The sequence below is a fragment of the Macaca thibetana genome, chromosome X (genome assembly GCF_024542745.1).
Source record: "Macaca thibetana thibetana isolate TM-01 chromosome X, ASM2454274v1, whole genome shotgun sequence".
Lineage (NCBI taxonomy): Eukaryota > Metazoa > Chordata > Mammalia > Primates > Cercopithecidae > Macaca > Macaca thibetana.
In genome coordinates this window covers 148228677-148250312 of record NC_065598.1, presented here as the reverse complement: position 1 = coordinate 148250312, position 21636 = coordinate 148228677, and the positions used below count along the sequence as shown (strand labels likewise).

At 61.5% G+C, this 21636-nt stretch overlaps 2 protein-coding genes and 1 long non-coding RNA gene across 4 annotated transcripts in view; 2 read left to right on the top strand and 1 right to left on the bottom strand.

The window, feature by feature from the left end:
• CETN2 (centrin 2) overlaps positions 1–21636 on the top strand; it is a 628428-nt gene that overhangs the window by 3924 nt on the left and 602868 nt on the right. The window lies entirely within an intron of this gene.
• The window catches only part of LOC126945446 (uncharacterized), a 430470-nt gene that overhangs the window by 16314 nt on the left and 392520 nt on the right, over positions 1–21636 (bottom strand). The gene's annotated exons all lie outside the window — the stretch shown is intronic.
• HAUS7 (HAUS augmin like complex subunit 7) overlaps positions 1–21636 on the top strand; it is a 143080-nt gene that overhangs the window by 100315 nt on the left and 21129 nt on the right. The gene's annotated exons all lie outside the window — the stretch shown is intronic.

Sequence of the window (21636 nt, the reverse complement as noted above, 5' to 3'; positions counted from 1 at the left end):
CAAGGCATGCCTGCTGCCCAAGGTGCTGGTACCCAGTCCCTTCCTGCACTGCTTGAGGACTGAGAACCCAGGAGCTGTCACTCAGGGCCTCAGCCTCTAGGAGACCCATTGGGGGTGAAACAGCTCTGAATACCTTGGGGGCGTAGGGCCATGCACAGTGCCAGAGGCTCAGGAGGGCTACCTGGAGGAGGTGCCCTGCAGCAGACCCGTAGGGAAGAGGGATGTTGCCGGTGGAAGGAAGAGCACACGTGTGGGGGGTGTGGGGAGACACAGCCCTGCACCAACCTCACCCTCAGGTTTCAGCCAGGCATATTCCTGGAGGGGGCTTGGAAGTGGCGATGAGGCGACACCCTGCTTGGGGGAGACACATAATGCATGCATCTTGCAGCTCTTACCTGAAGTTGGGGGCTGCTTCTGGGGGCAATACTCATATAAATACGGTCCTTGTGCCTGGAAGGTTTTGTGTCTGTGGTTTGCAGTCTGCAATAAGCCATAACTGCATGCCCGGCCCAGGGCCCACTGAGTCACTCGGCCTGGGCCTCTAATTTGGGGGCCACTCCCAGACCAGCCAGGCAGTATCTCAGTCTTAGGGCCTCCCCCTTCTGCTCCCCCTCCCACTCCCCCCTCCTCAGGCCTGGGCTCTCTCTGCAGCGCAGAAGCAACTTTGATCCCAGCTGAAGTGCTCTAGGAACAGCGCTTCCTTGCTGGCGAGCAGAGTGGGCAGTCGGGCAGCCTTCTGCCCTTCTGGCCTCTCAGGGCTGGGAGGAGGCAGGGGGAGGCAGGGGGAAGCAGGGGGAGGGCAGGCACCGGGGGCACAAGGCAGGAAGGAAGAGCAGGCATTTCCTGAGGCCCCCAGGGCACCTGGGGAGGAGGCAGACACACAGCTGTCTTAGCTCCCCAGGAACCAGCGGCAGACAGGGCACAGGAGGTGGGGGAAGTAGAACCTGGCCCCTTCCAGCATGGCCTGTATGTGACCCTGGGATGCCACTGCACAGGCCCCCTAGGCCCTAGCTGGGATGCTTCCCCCAAAAGGCTGTAGAGGGCCGGAAGGTCCTGCTGGCACCAGCTTTGCCTTGCATCTCAGCCCGGGAGACCCCTTCTCCTGCTGGATGGAGCTGAGAGCTCAGTTCTCTCCACCTGACAAGGAGCCCGCCCCCCTCAGCTGCGTGGGGAGGGCAGCCCTGGGCAGCCTGCTCAGGCTTCCAGGGAAAGCTGTCTTGCTCTGGCAGTTGCCCCTGCAAGGGGCCCCAGGCCATACTGTGGTCTCCCTGCTCTGAGCCTAACTCTCGTCTAGCCCTCATCAGGCAGCTGCCACCCCAGCCTGCCCAGGGCAGAGCCCAGGACAGGTGCTGGAAGGTAGCAGGTGGGGCGGCAGCTACGGGATGGAAGGATGGGACAAGGGCATGTCTGAGGGAGGGAGAGGGCCATGGAGGAAGGGGGCTGGGAGGAGGGGAGGCAGGGCGAAGGGATCTGAGCCAACTGCCATCTCCTTGGCCAGTGTGGGAAGAGGACCTGCAGTCAGCTGCAGCCTGTCCCCCACAGCTGGCTCGCAGCTGTTTGTGTCCTGTCTTCAAAGCTACAGCAGGGAGGCCCAGGAGAGAAGCGGGGTGGGGGTGCCCAGAGGGCAGGCTGTGAGCCCTCTGGTCCCATTTGGGCATGAAATGCTGGCGGATGGTGTGAGTCCTAGAGGGCAGAGCCTAGGAGCCTGGGAGGCGGTCTCTTATGCAGGGCCCCCTACAGAGGTGGGCTGCTTGTTTCGTGATTCTCCAGGGTCTGCCCTGCTCCCCAAGTGTGTCCAGCGGGCCCTCTTCTCTGTGGGTGGCTGCTTCTCGAATCCTTCTGCCTGGACATGAACTCCCCCGCCCTTCCAACCTGATGGTGTGAACAGAAGGGCCCATGCCTGTCTTGGGAATGGGACAGAGAGACAGAGGGAGAGCCGAGAGAGCTGGGATAGAGAGCTGCAGTGGGCGAGGCAGACGGGCAGCATTCCCATCCCCTGGACCATTAGCAAGACCCTCAAGAAGCAAGGAGGTGAGGAGGTGACAAGTGCTATGCACCCATACAAGACTGGGGGGCAGAGAGAGCTTCTAGAGGAGGAGACAGTGCCCTGAGGCCGCCTCTCAGTCACTGGGGAGTAGCTCTTGCAGAGCCTCAGCCTCCAGGACAAATTCCCATCCAGAGACCTGTCACTCACACATCGAGGTTACCTCTTGAGCAAGTGACCCTGCCCAGAGCGGCCCCAAGTTTATGGCCTTGAGTGGGCCTCACTCCCAGCCTGCGGGCTTCGTCGGTTCCCAGTGTTGGCACCCTCGGGGGCAGACACCAGTGGGCAGCCCCACCACCACTCAAGGGTCTCTGGATGACCTGCAGCCTCGAAGTGACATGAAGCGGACGCTCAGCGGGGCCCTCTGGGTTCAGAGGGCGGGGCAGTCATGGAGGAGGCTTGTGTCAACTTGCCCCGGATCAGCCGAGCTGGTGCTGAGTGAGCGGAGCCTCCACTATATGGAAGCTTCCCAGTGCTGGATGGTGGAGGTGTGGCTGGTGAAAGCTGGCACTCTCCATGCCAGGAGCTTTTTTTGACCTTCCCCTGAGGACATAATCACACAGCATCTCTCCCCTCTGGGCCACCAGGGCTGTAATTTCAGGGCCTGCATGGGGGCTCCGGGGAGGCCCAGCCTGGGTCTAGCTATCTTTAGAGAGGCATAGTCTGGGGCGTGGCCAGAGGATGGAAGATGGGTTGCCTTGGAAGCCGAAGCCTGGGAGCCAGAGGCCAGGGGCACTCTAGGACCCCTGTGGTCTTCCCTCAGGGAGGCCAAAGCCCAGGAGCAGCACCGGGAGGCTCTGGCGGGAGTGGGGAGGGGCTGGGCCGGGTCCTGAACCCTGACTTCAGCTTGGAGCAATCTTTGGCCCAGATGCTCAGAAGATGGGGTGGGATAGCACTTGGCCTGAGGGCCAGACAGCTTAGCATCTCCCCGTGTGGCCATGGTGGCAGCTATTATGGGGGTAGGGGGTGGACGGTGGCACAGTAGGTGAGATGCTTGTGTTAGACCGGAGGGAAGGCTCAGAACAGAATGTGGAGAAGGCGAGATGCGGGTCCGTGGGGGGCCAGTGAGGGGCAGTTGGAGAAGAATTTGGAGGCTGATGGGCAGTTTTCTGGGACTGCAGCTGGCAGAGGCGGTGCAGAGGTGCAAGGTCCCACCCAGGTCTCAGGCCGGAGACACAGGCCCAGGCCCAGGCAGGGCATGGCTCCCCGCCCCCATTCTCCACCCCTCTGAATTGTGAGCTGTCCCCACTGTCCTTACCCTCAGTCCCACCCCATCACCTCAGCATCCCCATCGCCATCTGAGGACTGATGAGCGCCTCCCTTCTGACCCCAGTCACACCTACCCTGTTGCCATCACTGCTGCAGTTGTCACTGCAATGTCCCCTCAGATGCCCAGCACTTTGGGGTCACCGATTGGGCTGCTCCCACTGCTGTACCCTCAGATGGAGCCAGCAGCTACCCCGAAGAGGAGCACAGTAACCACAGCGAAGGTGGGAGTGAGTGGTTGTTGGAGGGTGGCCCGTGCTGAAGGAGGGGCAGGTGTAGGGCCACGGCTGGGCTGCCCTTGCTCTTGGGTTGGGGCTCTGTCTAGAAATTCCCTTCCGGTGGCAACTAGATTCTGACCAGCCTTCCCACAGCCCCAGGGAGTGAAGCCCCCAGCCCTGAGCTCCTGGCCCTCTGGGGGATCCCCTGGGCTGAAAACAGCACCCTTGTCCCAGTCATGAGGGGGAAATAAAGGCCCAGTCCCTTTGCCCCATCTCGGAGTGCAGGTTGGCTGAGGCCTGGCTGGGCCTGTAGGGTCGGCTGCAGCCCAGCTTCTCCCTTGGCCAGGTGATGACCCCAAGAGCCTGCAGGTACATTTCCCGAATGCGAGTCCCCTGCCTCACCAGTCGGGAAGGTCATAGGAGGATTAGCTCCCACCCAGGCTCTGAGAAGTGGAATTAACCACCTGTCGGTGGCCCGTCCGGCCCCTGCCTTCTTGCAGCTGAGGGGCCCCTCCCCTTCTCCTCCCCACTTGCCTCATCTGTTGGGCAGTAGTGGGAAGCGGGCAGGAGATGTTGGGGGGCTCACCCAGCCTGCACTTCCTGTGCCTCTCAGGCCTGACCTCCGGGACTGTGAGAAGGTGGGGGCTGCAGGGTGACCTGAGCAAGAGGCGCAGGGACTGGGGTGGCCAGGCGGGGAGGAAGGGTCATGAGAGCTGGGAGAGTGGGGCCAGCGCCTCGAGGTCTGCTGACCTCTGACCCAGCCCAAACAGGAAGTGCCATATCTGCGGGGCCAGCTGGAGGAGAAAGAATGCCGGGATGAGTCCAAAGCAAACAGCCCACAGCTTCCCAGGCCTCTCCCGCCCCCGCCACAGTCTGGCGCTTTCTCCACTGAGAACTCAGGGGTGGGGGCAGGGGTAGGGGGAATCAGCCACGGAATGGGAGCAAGGCGAGAATCAGTTCCCAGGCCCTGGTCCTAGGCAGATCTGATGGCGGGGCAAGGTCCTTGCAGCGGACACCCTGTGCCCTTCCTCCTCTGCTCCACCCACATCCAGCAGCCCGGAGGCAGAGGAGAAGGAGAGGGGCGGCCCCGCCAGGGTGGAGGAAGGCCAGGGAATAGGAAGGTCGTGCCCAGATCGAGATGGGGGTGCTGAGGTGATGGGGTGGGATAGCGAGGGCCGGAGAGGCATGCCGGAGGCTCACAAGTTAGAGGGACAGAGGACAGGGACACAGCCATGCGCTCCTTGCAGCTGGGCTATGTCTCTGCTGGGCCCTCTCCTGCAGCATCCTCCATGCCTGTCGCCTGGCTGTCTCTGTGAGCCCCACCTCAGGGCAGTGGCTGTCGTGCTCCCTGCTGGTTGTGACCCCTTGTCCCTATCCCTTCCTGACACAGGGCTTGGTGGCCTAGATAGCTGTGGAGGCTGCCCCAGGAACCCCATCCGGTTCCCAGGGACCCCCTCACTCAGGCAGGCCAATGGGGCAATGGCCTCAGTGGCCTTCGAGGGCTCCACAGACCCAGTGTCTCCACCGGCATATCTGGCCAGTCTGTCTTCAGGGCTCGGCAGGGCTGTTGTCACTTCCCAGGGACTCCTGGCACATGGGGAGGTCAGCATGGAGGGCTGGCCTTGCTCAGGCAGACAGTCGGAAACTGGCCAGGGGTGGTCCCTGCCCAGTGCTCAGGGCGGGGCTTGGCTTTGCACAGACCACGTGTTCACTCCCCACCCTTCCCTGGCACCAAGTCAGATGGGGCACAGCCTGGTCTCACAGCGAGCCAGACATACATCCCTGGGCAAGTTACTCATCTGTGAGCTGGGGGTGGGTCCCTGGGGACCTATCTTGCAGGTGGGTGTGCATGTTGGGGGCAGGGATGAGGGTTCTGGGACCAGGAATGGGGGGGAGGTGTCAAGGGAGAGGCAAAGCGGCTTCCCGAGAGGTGCCACTGTGCAGTGCTCACCAGCCCCTGCCTCAGGCCTCAGTGCAGGTGTGGGTGGCTCTAGGACCAATAGCAGGTGCCCTGAACCTCCACACCCTCCTGCTCTGCCAGTCAAGCCCACCTCTTTGGGTCTAGGCCCAGGACAGGGATACTTCTTGGATGAGAGGGATCGGGGGCAGATGCTGCCCCAAGCAAGGTGGGGAGACTGGCCCCTTGATGGCCTGAGGCCAAGCAAGGACTTCAGGACCCTGGTGAGGCAGGGTGGGGGTGGGGAGGCTCCCAGAGAAGCCATGGGACCCAAGCCCTCTGAATCCCTTTGCTGACAGTCTTAGGTGCGGTCCAGGAACTGCATGGACATGGGAGAGCCAGGATATGCAGTGTAGCTCCTGGAGGGAGGGAGGCTGGCTGGTGAGCCTGCCCAAGCTGCATTTATTATGTTCAAGTACAAACCAGTGCCACCTTTCGCCCCTGGGCCACTTGCTAAGTGAAGGGGCCTCACCAGTCAATGTGGAGTGGGTGCACTGGAAGCAGTTGGGTCTTCTAGACCTTTCTCTCAGGGGTGCAATGGCTAAGCACAGCTCGGCCTGCCCCTCTACCCCCTCGAGAATCAGAGTGTGTGCTGGAGGAAGGCAGCAGGCAGGACTAGGAGCCCTCCTCCTCCCCCCGCTGGGGCTGGAGGACCACGCTGTGATAGGCTCGGATGCAGGAGAAGGCAGTGGGTGGGATGCGGCGCTGGTCAGTGAGGTTGTTCTCCAGGTGTATGGAGATGAGGTTGGAGTCCTGGGCCACGTGCATGTCACAGATGGAATTCAAGGGCACTTGTCTGCAAGGGAGGGGTAGGGCACAGCAGGGGAGAGAAGACCCCGGAAAGAAGGGGTAGGCATCATTCAAGAAAAGACAGAGACCCCTGCTCTAAGAGAAGCAGTAAGACCAAACCACAGAATCAGAACTGTGGAGGAGTGATGGCGGGCTTCAGAGACCACTGTGGCCTCCTGGCCCCCTCCCAACTCGAGGCTCAGTGCCAGGTCCCCAGCCCCAGCCCTTGTCACTCCGGGCTGGAGCCCTGCCAGCATCTGGCTGCCAGCTGCCCTTGGCTTTCCAGGCCTGCCAGCCACTGGGCACAGCCTCCATCATGGCAACCAAGACGGGTGGATGGCTGGATTGGGGGAGGGTGGATGAGCCCCGACTCCTGCCTTTGGCCTCTACGGCCTGCGGGTAAGGAGCCCAAAGGCCAGCCTGTCCTAGCCCAGCCGGAAGGCAGGGCCTCCTGGCCTCAGGGTACCTCTTCCTCTGTGTGCTGGCAGGAGTGCGGGGGTGGGGACGGCTGCAGGTGTGGGGACGGGGAGGGGGGCCCTACCTGATCCTGTTGTGACTCAGGCCCAGCACCTGCAGTCCCTTGAGGCCCAGGAGGCCGTGTGGGATGGTCTGCAGCTGGTTATGATCCAGGAGCAGCTCTGCCAGTGAGGCGTGCAGGCCCAGGAAGGACACACTGGATACCGTCAGCCTGCAGCCTCTTGTGGGGCAGGTGCAGGAACTCTAGGCCTGGCTTCATGTGCGCGAACACTTAGCCAGGGATGCGCTCGATGTGGTTGTGGTGCAGCATCAGGCGCCTCAGGCCCCGTGGCAGGAAGGAGGGCATGTGCACCAGACGGTTGTAGGACAGGTCTCCAGCTTCCTGTGGGGCGGGGCACACAGGGGCAGAGGGAGCTGACAGCTGGCAACTCCCAGAGGGGAGCTCCAGGGGCTGCAGCCCCAAACTCCCAAGACGAGCGTGGGATTCACTCTGAGATGGCAGCCGCAACCTGAACTCTCAACAGCTGGGACTCTCGCAACTCCTGTGTGAGTCAGGCCAGGCCCTGTGTGGGTTTATGTCCTCCTCTGTCCCCCAAGACCTAGGGATTAGAGGATCTGGGTGGGGGCCTTCCTTGCTCCCTGCAGGGCTAGCGATGCCTGCCGTCATTGTGGAAACCGAGGGACCGTCCTCCCCCTCACTTCCTTCCCTTCAGGTGTTATCTCAGGGTCTCCTGTCTCCTAATCCTGACACCTGACAGAGCTCAGAGGGTGACGCCTAAAATCTAGGGGAAAAATGGGGCGGGGGAACTCTGTGCCCCTGCCGGTTCTCAGCCTTGAAGCCCTCTCCTCTGTCCCTCCCACTCTCTTGCCCTCATCCTGCCTCTCCCAGTCTTATCCTCAGATGTGTAGAAGCTAGATGAGTAGGGAGAAAAAAAATCAGGCTCCACAAGGGTTAGGGCTGGGGGACCCTGGGAGGTCACACAGTCCTCGCTGTCCTATAGTGGAGTTCAGGTTGCCACCTTCAGCTGGGAGCCCCCGGTCGTTCCATGGTGGACACCTGACTCCTTGAGGCCCTGACCCCATCAGCAGGAAGCCCTGGTCCCTGTGGCCATGCAGGTGTGCAAGGGCAGAGGGTGGTGAGGCTTCTGGAATGGAGAGAGGGATAAGAATATGGAGAGAGGGAACAGGGAAGGCTTCTCTTGGCAACACCCTCAGCCCCTGTGGCTGGGGTCAACCTTTTGGGCTGCTCCTGTGCCTCTCAGTTCCCTCCCTTTCCACCAGCCAGAGAAGAGACGGGCGGCTCCACAGTCCAGGAGAGGCCGGGGCTGAGGCAGCTGGGGCTTGACTGGCCGCCAGCCCCCTGCCCAGGCCCCGCGGCGGGAGTGGAATAGTGGCCGGGCAGCCCCTCCCAGGCTGCTGTCTGCTTTCCTTTGCCCCCTTGGCAAGCGGGGGAGAGGAAAAAGGAATAATTAAACCCAAACGTCCTGGTAACTTTTTCCTGGAACGCGAGGATGCAGGGCGGGAGGCTCTGGTCCCTGGAATGGCGGGTCAGACTGTCTGTCGACCCCCGCCTCCCTCCCCACTGCGGCCCCACCCTGCTTTGGGGGTCATCCGGCCCTCCTGAGCCTCTCGCCTGTCACCCGGTCTCCCCCAGCCCACCCCGCTGTTCCCAGGACTGTGTCCTGACTCCCTAGCCTGACTTCCACAGCCTTGCAACATCTGGTCGCCGTGAGTGGCCTGTGTGCCAGCATCCCCACCTAGCTGTCCCAACCAGATCCAGGGAATTGCCCTTGACTTTTCTTGGAATGAGGTGAAGAGTGGCCCCCAGAACCTATGTCCACCAGAATTTGTGAATGTGGCCTTATCTTCAGATGTAAGGATTGCAGGGGAGGATGTCGAGTTGAGCTCATCTGGGTTCCCTGGGTGGGCCCCGCTCCCATGACAGGTGTGCTTTTGAGAGACAGAAGAGAGAAGACGAGACAAAGGGAGACACGCAGGGGAGATGGCCACGTCCAGCCACAAGCCCAGGAACACCTGGAGCCCTCTGAAGCTGGGAGAGGCAGGAAGGATCCCATCCTAGGCCTCCGGAGGGAGCATGGTCCCTTAACATCTAAATTGCAGACTTCTGGCCTCCGCAACTGACAGAGTTTATTTCTGTTGTTTGAAGTCATGCAGTTTGTGGCGCTCAGTGATGGCAGCCCCAGGACATGCACGCACTTCTCTTCCCCACATTCCTGTGCCCCCAGCCCTTCCGTGCTGCTTCCTGCCCCTGTCGCCTCCTAACTGCACCCATTGTCGGGCCAGCTCTCCCCACCACTGCTGCCCTCCATCCAGGCCCGTGGCACCTCTCAGGTGAGCTTCCTGGGGGCCAGCAGGGCAGGCCTAGGCACGGGAGGGCAAGGGGGATTCTGCTGGGTGGGAGGGACAGAAGGAAGGCCTTGCAAGCTTGCAAGCAACATCTTGGAAGAGTCTGTGGTGACTGAGGGCCCAGGCTAACCTAAGCAGGGAGGGAGGTGACCCCAGTGACTCACCGAAGACCAGGCCCAAGGAACAAGTCCTCCCCTGGAGCCCCTGCCTCCTGGCCCTCTCTGGAGCTCCGCGTCTCAGCATTGCCCTCTCTGCCTTCCCCACCTGCTTCTCGGGGCTGCTCTGGGCCATCCTTGCTCTCGGCCTCTAAATGCCCATTGGGGCGAAGCTCTGGGGCTGCCACTCACGGGAGATGGATCCAGGCTCGGGGCGCGAGCTGGTGCTCCTGAAGCCAGTTGTGGCTAAGCACTAGCACGCTGAGGCTGTGGATATGGCTCAGTGCGCCCTCTGTCACCTCCCGGATAAGGTTTGTGCTCAGGTGTAGCTCCTAGGGTCAGGGGTCAGGAGTCGGGGTGAGGGGCCCATCTGCCAGTTGTTGGCCACCTGGTCAGGCTCCAACTCTGGCTGTCCCCATTCTCTGCCAGCAATGCCCCCTTCCACCCAGCCATGTCCATGCAACTCAGGTGCCAGTCTCTGCCACTCTTAGGCCCATGGCAGGGGGTGGATTTTCAGGGGACTGTATGGTCCAGAAACAGGGTATGGGCCTTACTCAGAGACCCCAGAGGATGCAGAGTCATCCAGGAGGTCTCACTGTGGACTTCTGGAAGGTTAGGTCAAGTTGAGGAGAGGCCTGAAGCCTCGTGACTTTTAGCGCACAGATGCCCCATTGGCTGCTCCAAGCCCCCTCAGCAGAAGCCGAGGCAGGGTTGTTTGACTGTTAACAATGTTGCCTCCCCATCCTGGGAGCTCCAGCTCACCTGCAGGGAGGCCAGCAGGCCGCGTGGGATGGTCCGCAGCCGGTTCCAGTCCAGTCTCAGATAGAGCAGGCTGCAGAGGGGCTGGAAGGCCAGGGGGGAGACGTCCCTGTCACGCAGCTGGTTCCCTTCCACCTCCAGTGTCAGCAGCTGGCTGAGCCCTGCAGGTGGGCAGAAGGGTGCGGTGAGCCATCGCAGAGCTCCTCCCGGTAGCTCCAGAACCCCTGCCTGCCCCTAGAGGCCAGGGCCCCTTACCCAGGCTGGCAGTCTCCTCTGTGTTCCAGCCAGGCTGCCCTGGGCACTCTCCCGAGTGTACCTCCCAGAGGGCAGACTCACTCCTTGCCAGCCCCTGTCCTGGGGGGCGGGTACCTGCCCAGGCCTGGCTCCCTGGGTCCCTGCCCCTGGAACTTGCCCGCACCACGGAAGCTGCTGCGTTGCAGGCCCTGCAGGAGGTTGTTGTTGTTTGAGCTCCTGCAGGGAGGCAGGTAGGGCCGGGACTGTGGTCAGCGAGTTCCCATCCAGGTTCAGCCGCTTCAGCCGCATCAGATTTTGGGGGGGCCATGGGGAACAGGTGGGCTGGGGTTGGGGGCCTGCTGGTTGGGGTACAGGCCTTCCTGGGCATGGCTTTGGGCCCATCCTGACCAAGGGCACTCTGTTGGTGGCATCATGGCTTCCTAGTTCCCACTGAATCCAGGCCTGTCTGGGAGGGTTTCTGTTTGCTCCTATACAGGGCCTGCGGGCCTGTGCTGCTCCCCCTACTCCCAGCGATGGAACATGTCACACCAAATTGCGGAAGCCCACCATGCTGGGTGCTCTCTGCCATGCCTCCTCCAGGCCTTACCCCCAAGCAGCTCCACCCTGCAGGGAATGGATGCCGTGGGTCGTCTGGGACCTGCCAGCCCCAACCCCAGCCCAGGCCCCCCAGGAGCAGGTGAATGGGCCGCAACATAGCTTGAAGGCATGGGGGTGCAGGCCTCGGGGGTCCAGCTTGTTCTTGCTGAGATCCAGCCACTCCAGGTTGGGCAGCCCCAGGAACGTGTGGGCTGGGATCTTGGCAATTTCATTCTCTGTGCGCACATGGGGCAGCCATATTCTCTGCCCCCTGCCCGCTGCCACTCTGTACCTCCCCCACCAGACGGGGCTGCTCGGGAGAGCCAGGGTGGGAGCCCAGGTGTCGGCCTTCTTACCCCTGCCATAGGGGTGGGTGCGGGGGGAGGAGGCCACCCACCTGCCAGGTAGAGTGTGGTCAGACCAGGGTCGGTCAGGGCAGGGACATGCTTCATCTTGACGTTGCCACAGGCGATGACTGCCTGGGCCAGGAGGCACGAGGCCGGCAGAGAGGGCATGGCCTGCTGGGTGGTGCCCAGGTTCGCGCGCCTGTGCCTGTGCCCGTGTGTGCTTCCTGGTCTTTTCCACCCACGGCCCAGGGTCTTGGAGGTGCTGCCGCTGCCATCCCAGCCTCAGCTGTGGTCCTTCTGTGGGCGCCGGATCCTTGGCCCAGGTTGATGGGAGGTCCCTGGAGGAAGAGAGACAGCTCCTGTTGGGTCACAAGCAACAGGGGCCTACTGAGGAACAGGGGTTTGCCCAGGGCTCCCAGGGCCTGCCAGTTACTCAGCCAGCCTGGGCTGGAGCGACAGGCTGCTGGGACCCCTCCCCTCAGCACCAAGGGCAAAGGCCCAAATGGGGCTCTGAGCCTGGGGAGGGGACGTGACTTTGGAGGGCTTCCCTCCCACCCCGCACTCGAGGGCACTTGGCTTGGAAACACTGGGAATGGGGCAGTGTCTGGGTGGCCAAACTCATGCGTGGTCTTGTCAGTCCCAGCAGGCCCCAGGCACCACCTGAGGGCCCCTTGTCCTTGCCAGTTCTCACCTTTGGGGGGCCTCCTGGGTTTCAAGCCCCTTCCCTTGTCTTCCCGGCCTCCTGCCTTCTGGCCTAGGTCCTCCTCGGTGACCACTGCTCCCTCTTGAGCTTGAGGGTCCCTGCCGGCCTGCCAGGGCCTGAGCTTCAAGGGCCGGGGCTTCCCTGCCCCAGCCCTCCTGGCAGCTGTGGCCTGGGGCTGAGCCCACTCAGTGACCAGGCCCTTGTTCTGACCCTGCTCCTGCTCCGAGGTCACTGGGGGTGACTCCTTCCTCAGGGCCAGCCCTGGCCTGGGGGGTGCTTTCCAGCAAGCGGAGGGAGACTTGGTGGGGGTTCCTTGAGCTCCCTGCTTCGGGGTGGGCTGAGACCGCGTCTGGTCCAGCTGCCCAGCCTCAGGCTTGTCTGGGCGGCCAATGCCAGGGATGGGCTGCAGCTGACCTGCGGAAGGAGCCATTGTGGGCTGGGGGCCTTGTCTCCTTTCCCCAAGGGGCTGTCAGCTGCTAGCCAGCCCATCGCCCTTCCTCTTTAATCAGGCCTCACCCCGCCTTTCCCTTCCCTCCTGAGGAGCACTGGTGAGAGAACAGGGTGTCCCCACCATCAGCAGCAGGCCAGGAGACTTTGGGGCCAGTCACCCAGACTGCCTCTCAGAACTTACACAGCTTCTCACTGCGGGGGCGCTAGAGGCCCATTAGGGCTAGGGGGTTGGGCCTATAGGTTGGGCCCAGGGGTTGGACTGGTGGTTGGGCCCAGAGGAGCTTCAGCAGCCCTGAGTAGAAAGCCTTGGGCTGCTCAAGGGACCTTGGGTCCCACCTCCCCTCACTTCCCCAGTGTGTCCCAAGAATGGGGGGGGGTAGGGCATTGCCCCAGCATCCCCTTTGCCCCATACCCGTTGGTGAGCAGGGACCTCACATGTGCTTCCCGGGGACAGTTTCTGGGGAGATGAAGGGGTTCCTGCTACCTGGCACAGTTTGCTTTTAGAGGTGAAAGCCCCAGTGTCTGCTACAGGGGCTTTGTTGGGGATTAGGCAAGCCCAGGGGCCACCTGGCCCCTTTAGAGGAGCCACTTTAGAGAAGTGGTGATAACCCCAATGCCTTCCCTCCTCTACGGAGCAGCTCCTCCTCAACCAGGGCCGACCATGGGGGGCACTGCTCTGTCTACAGAGGTGCGGGCCAGACCCACCCACCTGGCCCCTCCTGCCCTACCCTCAAGCCTGGGGTAGGGCCACCAAGTGTGGCTACAACCACTGGCCTATAAGACAAAGGCCACACTCATAGCCCATGTCCTTGGACCCCTCGAGCCCCTCTCTGCCAGTGACCCCACTTCACCCCCAAGCCCTATACTTCCAGCCTCCCGAGATTCTTCCTGTCTCAGGAGGCATTGGGGCAGCCAGAGCAACTGCTCCCGAGCACACCCCGACCCGCTTTCGGCCTCACTGTAGCGCCTGCTCCCAGGGAGGCCTCTTCCCTCCCTCACCCCTAGAGTCTGCACGCACCCCTCGCCCTCCAAGGGGGGCTCTCTCAGGGCCATGGGGCCCTGGGCCCTTTGCAGCCCCGCCTGAGTACCCAAAGTGGGCCTGAGGTGGGCAGCCTGCGGCAGTCTTCTTCCTGCTGGTGCCAGCGACTCACCGTTGGGGGCCCCTGGTGGGCTGAGCAGCAGCTGCAGGGTGGCCAAGCCCATGGGGGTTGGTGGGGTCCCTCCTGAGAAGCACCCCACTCACAGTGCCAGGATGGGGAGCAGCACACTCCTCTTGGCTGCCATGGAGGGAAGGAGAGCTGGGAGAGGCACGGTGGCGGCCACGGTAGGACGATGGCGGACAGCATAAGTTGGTCTTTCTCCCTGAGCTCCTGGCCCTGGCTGCAGCACTTGGAGCCTTCCCTACCCACCTCAGCCCTTCCCTGGGAAGGCCCCCCTTCTGTCGAACAAACACCTCCCCAGACCTTGCCCCCAACTCCCTACAACGTGCACTGCTCCCACCTGAAGAGAAAGACAGATCGCCCTTTCCTCAGACCGGGCGGTCCTGCCCTTTTGCTGTGAGGCCTGCATTGATTCTCCGCTGGCTCTGGCCCAGTGGCCTCCATGAATGGGGCTTCTGTCTCACACGTGGCAGGCCTGAGAGGACCGCCACAGAGCCGGTCGGCCACCGCAGGCTGCTGGGCCCTGCATCCATGGCTGCCAAAGGAGAGGGGGTGGGTGCCAAGGCCATGGGCTTCTGCCGTGGGCAGCAGTGTGGAGGCCTCCGGGTTCCAGAGGAAATGGAATTTTCGGGCACAGCACAGGCGGCGAGGGTACACCTCCCGCGCCCGAGACCCCAGCGCTGCTTGGGCATGGGTGTGCCTCGGGCTGGGCTGGCTCCTGGTTCCTCTGCTTGCCCTCCACGTCTCTACTTTCTCCTCTGTAAAATGGGGTAGGGGGCAGACCGGATGTTCTGTGGCTGTCCTGACCCCATACATAGGAGCATGGGTGTTCTAGGCACTGCCTGGGTGAAGCCATGTCACAGGTCCCCCCTAGACTTCTTGGCCAACGGTCTGGGGTCTCTGATGTGCCTAAGCTGCACGCGTTCTCTTGGTCGGAGGGGCACCTGGGGGTCAGGATAGCATGAGGTGGAAAATGGGCTGGGCTCGATGAGGGGACTGCTGGGTGGGGCCAAAGGGGCGTGTGGTGGAGTAAGGGGCAAATAAGTGGATGTCTAGCCCCAGTTCCCAGAGCCCACCACCCTCAGAGGGCTGCCAGAAGTCCCTGCTCCAACCGGGGTGTCCCTGCAGCCGCATCCCCGGGTTCTGCTGTGGGAGCCAGGGTTGGGGGGAGCAGGCAGGCGGGGGCTGGCAAAAAGGACTGATCTCACCGCCGGCTCAGCTCTTCAGGGCCAGGGTTGAGGAAGCTTTTCCTACAGCCCTGTCCAGAGTTGACTTAGGTTTGGAAGCGATCTTAAGAAATGAGTTAATTGTGGGCAAGGCTTGGGTGGAGGGGAGAAGGGAAGCAGTGGAGGAGGGGCAGGGGCCTGCAAAGGCCATCAGGCAGGAGTCTCCATCCTGGGGCAATGGGGCAAAGTGTGAGACCCAGAGGGGTGCAGGGCCGGTCAAGGTGGGGAGGAGGCCTGGCAACTGGGTCTTCACTGGGCTCCTCGAGGAGCTGCCACAACAGCTAACAGTCCCGTAGGAGCCACACGGGGTCCTCTGCCATATCCAGGGCACCTCCGCCGTCCAGGGCTCTGGTTTCTGACCTGAATTTGGACCCTGCCACGTACAGACCAGAGACAGGGACCATCTGGGGAGTCAGCAAATGCCTCTGGAGTCAGGGATGAGGCCACCATCTCCTTGTGCATCCTGTGGGTGACATAGGATGGTGGTGGGCCAGTGTTCTGCCTGGGGGCAGCTGCCGAAGCTGGGACAGGGTAACACTGGGACACGGCAGACTTGACATATGCCGCTGAGACTAAGTGAAACTTGCCCCAGGATCCTGCAAGAGAGAGTACAATCGACCCCCCATTTTACAGAGAAGGAACAGAGAAGGAATGGGGCTCACCCAAGTCGACACCAGAGACCAGGCCTCCTGCCTCCTGGTCCAGGCATCGCCTGAGAAACAGGGTAGGTCCCTGCCCGAGGTGAGCCTAGCACCTGGGGTCTGGACACTGGACAGTGATGAGAACCCCGGCTCCTCCCCTCCCCCCGCCTGGGGATGGATTCTGGAATCCTGGCCCCCTACCCATTTCCCCTGTTTGCGCTGCTCCCCAGGCGCTGACTAAACATCCTGCCATCTGGTTCCCATTAGCTGGGCTGGGGGTGGGGGAAAGCCTGCTCCCAGGTTTCTCTGGCACAGCCAGCCCGGAGGAGGGAGGGACTCTGCTCCTACCCACCTAGGCAGGAAGGGGTGAGGCCTGGGGTCCTCTTGGTTCCCAGCTCCTGTGGAGGCCTAGCCTCCCTGCCCTTCTTCCTGGTTGGGAGCCTGGTGGCTGACCCGAGTGGGCCTCTGGGGAGTGGTACTCCTGCCACCCACTCAGTCCAGTCCCAGGGCACCCGGCCATTGTGCGGACCTTGAAGGAGCAGAGCCAGCCTCAGGGGCTCAGCAGAGCCAGAGGCTCCCAGCAAGTTTCTGCCTTGCCCTCCCCCCGCCCAAGAGCTCACTGATGGACTTGTGCTGAGACAGGCAGGCCCCAAGCCAACAGTAATCCTGAGCCCGGTGTCTGGAGCAGAGGGTGGGAGGGCTGTTGGGATTTTCCAGGAACCAGGGATGCAGCCTGAGGGTTGCTGGAAAGAGCTTTGGGCTCCCAGTTCTGCCATGGACGGACTGGCCATGTGACGTCAGGAACAAGTTTCCCTCCTCAGTGCCCCAGTCTACTCATCTCAGTATGGTGGAAACAGGCTCCTTAGACAGTTCTAGAATCTGAGAGCCAGAAGGGGCCTAGAGAAGCTGGATTACATGATCAAGGTCGCTTCTAGTTGTACAATCCTAGGATTCTAAGGTCAAGGAAGGAAGTCCTGTCCCTTTTCCTCCTTCCCCTTCCCTTCCATGTAGCCCACTCTTCACACACATGCACACACTCATGCACACACATACCCTCTGCAAGGTGGGACTCAGATTGGTAGCCTGGAGGATGCCAAAGCAATGGTGTTTGTCCCTCAAGGCTGTCATCAACGAGGATTGGAGAGTGGATTCTTTGCTCACTGACAGGGAATCAGGTGAGGACTGTGAGAAAGTGACATTTGGGCAGAGGCGTGAGTGAAGAGGCCATGGCCATGCAAAAAGCTGCTGAAAGAGCCCTCTGAAAAAGAGGGATGGCCAGTGCAAAGGCCCCAGGTGGGAAAGGGTTGGGCCCAATTTGAGCATTGGCAATGACAGCAATGTGGTGGCGCAGGCTGAGTGAGCCGTGGGAGGGTGTCTGTCGGGGTGGGCCGGCTTGCCTTTGTCCTTGAAAGAATCAGGGAGCCACCTTGGACTGCTAAGCAGAGGAGTCACAGGACCCGGCCCCCTCAGGCTGTGGGGTGGAGCACGAACAGATGTACTGGGGACATAAGGGTAGGAGGTGGGAGCCAGCGAGCATCAGCTGAGCCCGCCAGGGGTCAGGTGATAGTGGCTGGCCCAGGGTAGAGGCTGGGTTTCAAGGAGGAGTGGGTGGGGTCAGGAGCATGTGGGCCTCAGGGTCAAGGTCTGGGGGCTGTGCCTGCTCTCCTGCTCTCTACAGGAGCACCTACCACGTGCCTGTCCTTTTCCCAGGGCCCAGGGCAACCAGAGACACAGCCTTGGGGTGACCCCCAGAGAAAGGGAACAGGCCCATTCTTGAGCTTTCCACATGTTGTCTGAATAAAAACAACAGCAGTGTGTGGCACATGGGTGGGATTCTCTGGGGACATGCTCCCGCAGCTATCTTACATGTCAGTAACAATAGGGGGCCTTTCCCCCTTAAAGCTTGGAGAAGAAAAAAGTCCCACTTTCCATGCCCTCTTCCTGTTGCCCGCTACTCTTCCCTGGAGGAAACCCATCTTATTTTAATGCCACTGAAACCTCAGAGGATCTGGTCCCAATTAAATGACTTTTCTTGCAGATGCTTTGGTGAGCACTAAATGCTTGAGACCTGGCGATCCTGCGCTAGAGAGCCTGCTAGGGGGTGGGGGCGGAGAAAAAAAGCAGGGAAGGGGAACACAGGACCCCAAATGGGACAAGGTTGGCTGCGGATGGTGTAGAGGGTGCCAGTGGAGGGGGACTGCAGAGGGTGGCACGCAGCAGGGACCGGCCCATAGGGAGCAGGGTCGTGGTCGGGATGGGGGCAGAGTAGTTTCCCACCCTCCTTGCCCGTGTGAAATTCGAGTTCATTCCCGCCCATATCGTGGCTTCGCTGGACTCCCTGTGAAAGCGGCCCTGCCCCGCCCCCTCGGGTGGGCTTCGAGGATCTTGGCAGGGAACCGAGGTTGGGCAGAAGCTGGAGCTCAGGCCCGGTCGGGGAGCTCGGGCAAGACAAGAAGGCGAGGCGGGCGCCCCCTCCCCCGGCCGGCCCTCCGAGCGGGCATGTTCGTGTTCCTGTCCTGGCGCCCTCGCCTCCCGCTCCAGACGCATGTGACTCAGCCCCGCCGGCCTTGCCAAGCCGTCTAGACCCGAGCATCTCCCCGCGGAGGGGGCGATCCCGCCCGCCGCCGTTTCCTTTGCCGCCGCCTGGGCGGCTGCGCCCCGCGCACGTGCAGCTGCGCGCGCCCCCGCCCGCCACCTCCCGCGAGCCGCGTGCACGCGCAGCCGCTCGCCCACCCCCTCGCCCCCACCCCCGTCCTCGCCTGGCCCAGTGCATCCACTGCAAACAGGCAGTGCGAGGGCAGAAGCGGGAAACCCAAAGGTCCCCAGGGCCCCAGACCATCCCTCCCATTTTTGGGGCCCGGGGCAGGAGGACAAAGATGGACCGCTGGGTCACTGCCTCCCTGCCAGCCAGACTCTGTCCACACCCCCTACAACTGCCTCTGGCCTCAAAGCAAGAGTCGCCCTGGGTCGCAGGCCCTGCCCTCTTGCAGGAGCCTGTGGCCTGGGGGACAGGGCGGGGCAGGTGATGGTAGCACCTCTAGGCCCACAGGAGGCGATGGTGATGGCGATGGTGGTACCATGCCGACTGCGCTGGCTGCCGGATGTGCTCTTGGAGGAGCTAGTGGCCTGGGGGCAGGACGGGGCAGATGAGGCCCCTCAACTGCAGGAGGTGAAGGTGGGGCTCTAAAGCAGGAGGCCCAGCATAGGTACTAGAAGTGACAGGAAGAGGAAGCCAAGGTCCCAAGGTAGCCTCTCCATTCTCATATGCCAGTAGACTCCAAAGATGAACACAGAGGCCTAGGAGGAGAACGTTCTAGAGTCGAGTCTTCAGGCAGCTCCCAGGTTGACAGTGTGGTCCCTGCAGAGCTAGGGCCACAAGCCGCGGGACTCCCCCAAGCTTACAGCCACTTCCTTGTCTCATTTGCAAGACCCCCACCCCTGCTTTCATGTTCTCCACCTCTTCCCCCATCTGCGAGGATAGGGCTGGGTTTCTGGTGGGCTCCTGGTTGGCGCAGATGGCGTGGGCTGCCTGCAAGGCCTGGGTACTGAGCCTGCATGCCAGGATGCGGGGTGGATGGGTGACCAACAGCTCAGCCTGGCAGCTTAGCAGCAGAGAGGTCCCAGGAAGAGAGGGAAGAGATGAGGAGAAGGAAGAAGGAGAGGAGAACAGGAGGGGGAGGGAGAGGAGGGGAGGTAGAGGCAGCCCCCTGGCTTTGCCTTGCCTGCGGAGAGCCTCACACTCAGACCGTCCTGAGCCTGACCTCATTACTCTGTCACATTTCTCTCTCAAACCCAATGCCAGGGCCCGCCACTTTCTTCTCCCATGGGTGTGATCAGTTTCTCATCTTAGACCCGAACTCTCCCCCAGAACATCTCACATGCACACACGCGCGCGCACACACACACACACACACACACACACACACTTGCCTTGTCTTCAACAGCTTGCCTTTGGTACTCTCCACCCTTACTAAGGAACTTTAGTTCCTTAGGTGATGGAGGACACTTCAGTCCCTCAAAGGCTCCTCCCCAGGTTCCCTGGTTCAGGACCAGGAGTCAAAGTGGCCCCGTAGAGCAAGGCCTTCTAGGGCTTTAGCTCCGACAGCATTCCAGGACCTAGGCGCCTCCAGGTGGGGTGGTTCCCCCTCAGGTCTAACTCCGGCCCCTGCCAGAAGCAGACCTGCCTCTGCAGAGAGGGAAGTCCTTGGACTTTGGCTTCTTTTGATTCGTGGTGTCTTTGGGGGATGGGTTGGGGGGCCTGGTTGATTCCCGCTGCACCCTGGGGTCTGCCCTAAAAGTCACATGAAGAGCAGGGCCCAGATGCTCTGAGGACTTTTCAATACCCTCCACAGGTCAGGGAGGCTGCCCGCTTGGTGAGCTCAACTGCTTGGCCATACATCTCTGGGCCCACCACACAAACTGAGAGGCCTCAAATGCCACCAGCATCTGCCAGCCCATCTCTGGCACAGCGGGGCCAGTGCCTGTCAACCGGTCTCATTTTCCAACCTGTTTTCCAAGCACTGACACAGCTGAGGCCCTGCTGGGACGCATGGCCAACTTTCCTCCATGACCAGGACTCCCCAGTTTCCCTGCCACATCCACAGCTTTCCCCCAACATCCTTCCTCCAGGTCAATGGGTCCTTCAGCCACATTTTTGCCCCCTGACCCACCCAGGCCTCCCTCACAGAACCCGGGGTCTGTGGGCTGGAATGCCCCTTAGAGATGTGTCCCCTCCCTCCCCCATGGTAGGACTCAACCCTCCACATACCTGCCCACCCACCTCCCTGGGCTTGGAGACCTCCTAGGACCGGGAGCTCCCTCCCTCTCCTGGCAGCCACCTGGTGTTCAGACAGTGCTTTCTGGGAGGAGTGCTTTCTTGCATTGAGCTTGAGTCTACATTTCTAGAAGCTTCTACCTCTGGGCCCCTTCTTTCCCCATTCCTGAGAGGCCCAGCAGCCTCTCTGTTCCCTCCCCAGCCTCCAGCTTTTCCAGAGGAAGATGCCTGGGAGGTGCTATGATTCCGGTGGCGGGCGGTGGGTGGCTGGTGGTGGGGTGGTGTGGGCAGGGAAGCTGCAGCCTGCTGCTGAGTCTTCAGTGACCATCTCCATGGACTGAGGGCTGGCCAACAGGCTCTCCATGCAGGGGGATGGTCTCCATAACCTCTCAAGATGGTCTTCGCCTCTCAAGGCCCTGCCAGTTCCTTGGGGTCCCGTAGACTGAACTGCTGAGGTTGGGGAGGCCTGTTTAGCACACTGGTTCCATGGAGCTGGGTGGAGGAGGGAGATTTTGTTCCAGAGTACACAGGAGCTGGTTTCTTCCCAGTCCTCAGGAGCAGAGGATATGGGGAGGGTTGGGGGAGGCTGCCACACTGCCGTGGTTTCTTTCTCCAAATTCCCCAGTCCTAGGAAAGATCCACAGAAAAACCCACAAGAATTTGAATGTCTGAGCTGGGGCTGTGATTGAAATGAAATTTTCTAAAAAGAAAGAAAGAAAAACAAAAACAAAAAAGAGGGGAAAAAAAAGTTTAAAAAAAAAATATCCCAAAGGCCCTGACAGCCCTCAGCTTCCAGAAGGGCCTGAGGCAGCAGCCACGTGGAAGGGAAGAGAGCGACCTTGAGGCACTTCGCTGGACCTGTGTCGGGGCCTCCCAGGCTGAGGTCCCTTCCTGTGACCTCCCGGACTTCTGCCTGCTCCCTCCTCCCAGGACAGAGCGAAGTCTCCTCCTGTCACTTGGATGACTGCAGTTGGCTCCCAGCAGGTCCCTGGGTCTCCCTGACTCTAGACTTGCCCCCTGATCCCACCCTCCAGGAGATGGCAGGGCAGGGCACGGAGGAGGGACAGACGGGCGGCAGCTGCCTGCTGCTGTCTCCTGGCTACTGGGCATAAGCCACCCTCCAACTCCTTCCTGCCTTGTCCAATCAGCAGGTCCCAGGGTAAGGGGCATTCAGTGAGCTGGGGGCTTTGCAGGTTTGGGGGAGGAGGGATTCACATATTTCATTGCAGACACATTGAGTCTGAGGGGCCTGAGGGATGCAGAAAAATTTGTTAAGTAGACAGGATAGGAAGGAGCCACAGATAACCCCAGGAGCCGTGAGGGGAGCGGGGCCCAGCATATATTGTAATAGTGCTTTGCATGCGCCGGGCACTTTCCCAGGGATTCCATAGGAATTATTACCGCCTGCCATCCTCATTAGCAACCCATTGGGGAAAGTGCTCTCATTAGCTCCATTAGGTGAGGGCAAAGAG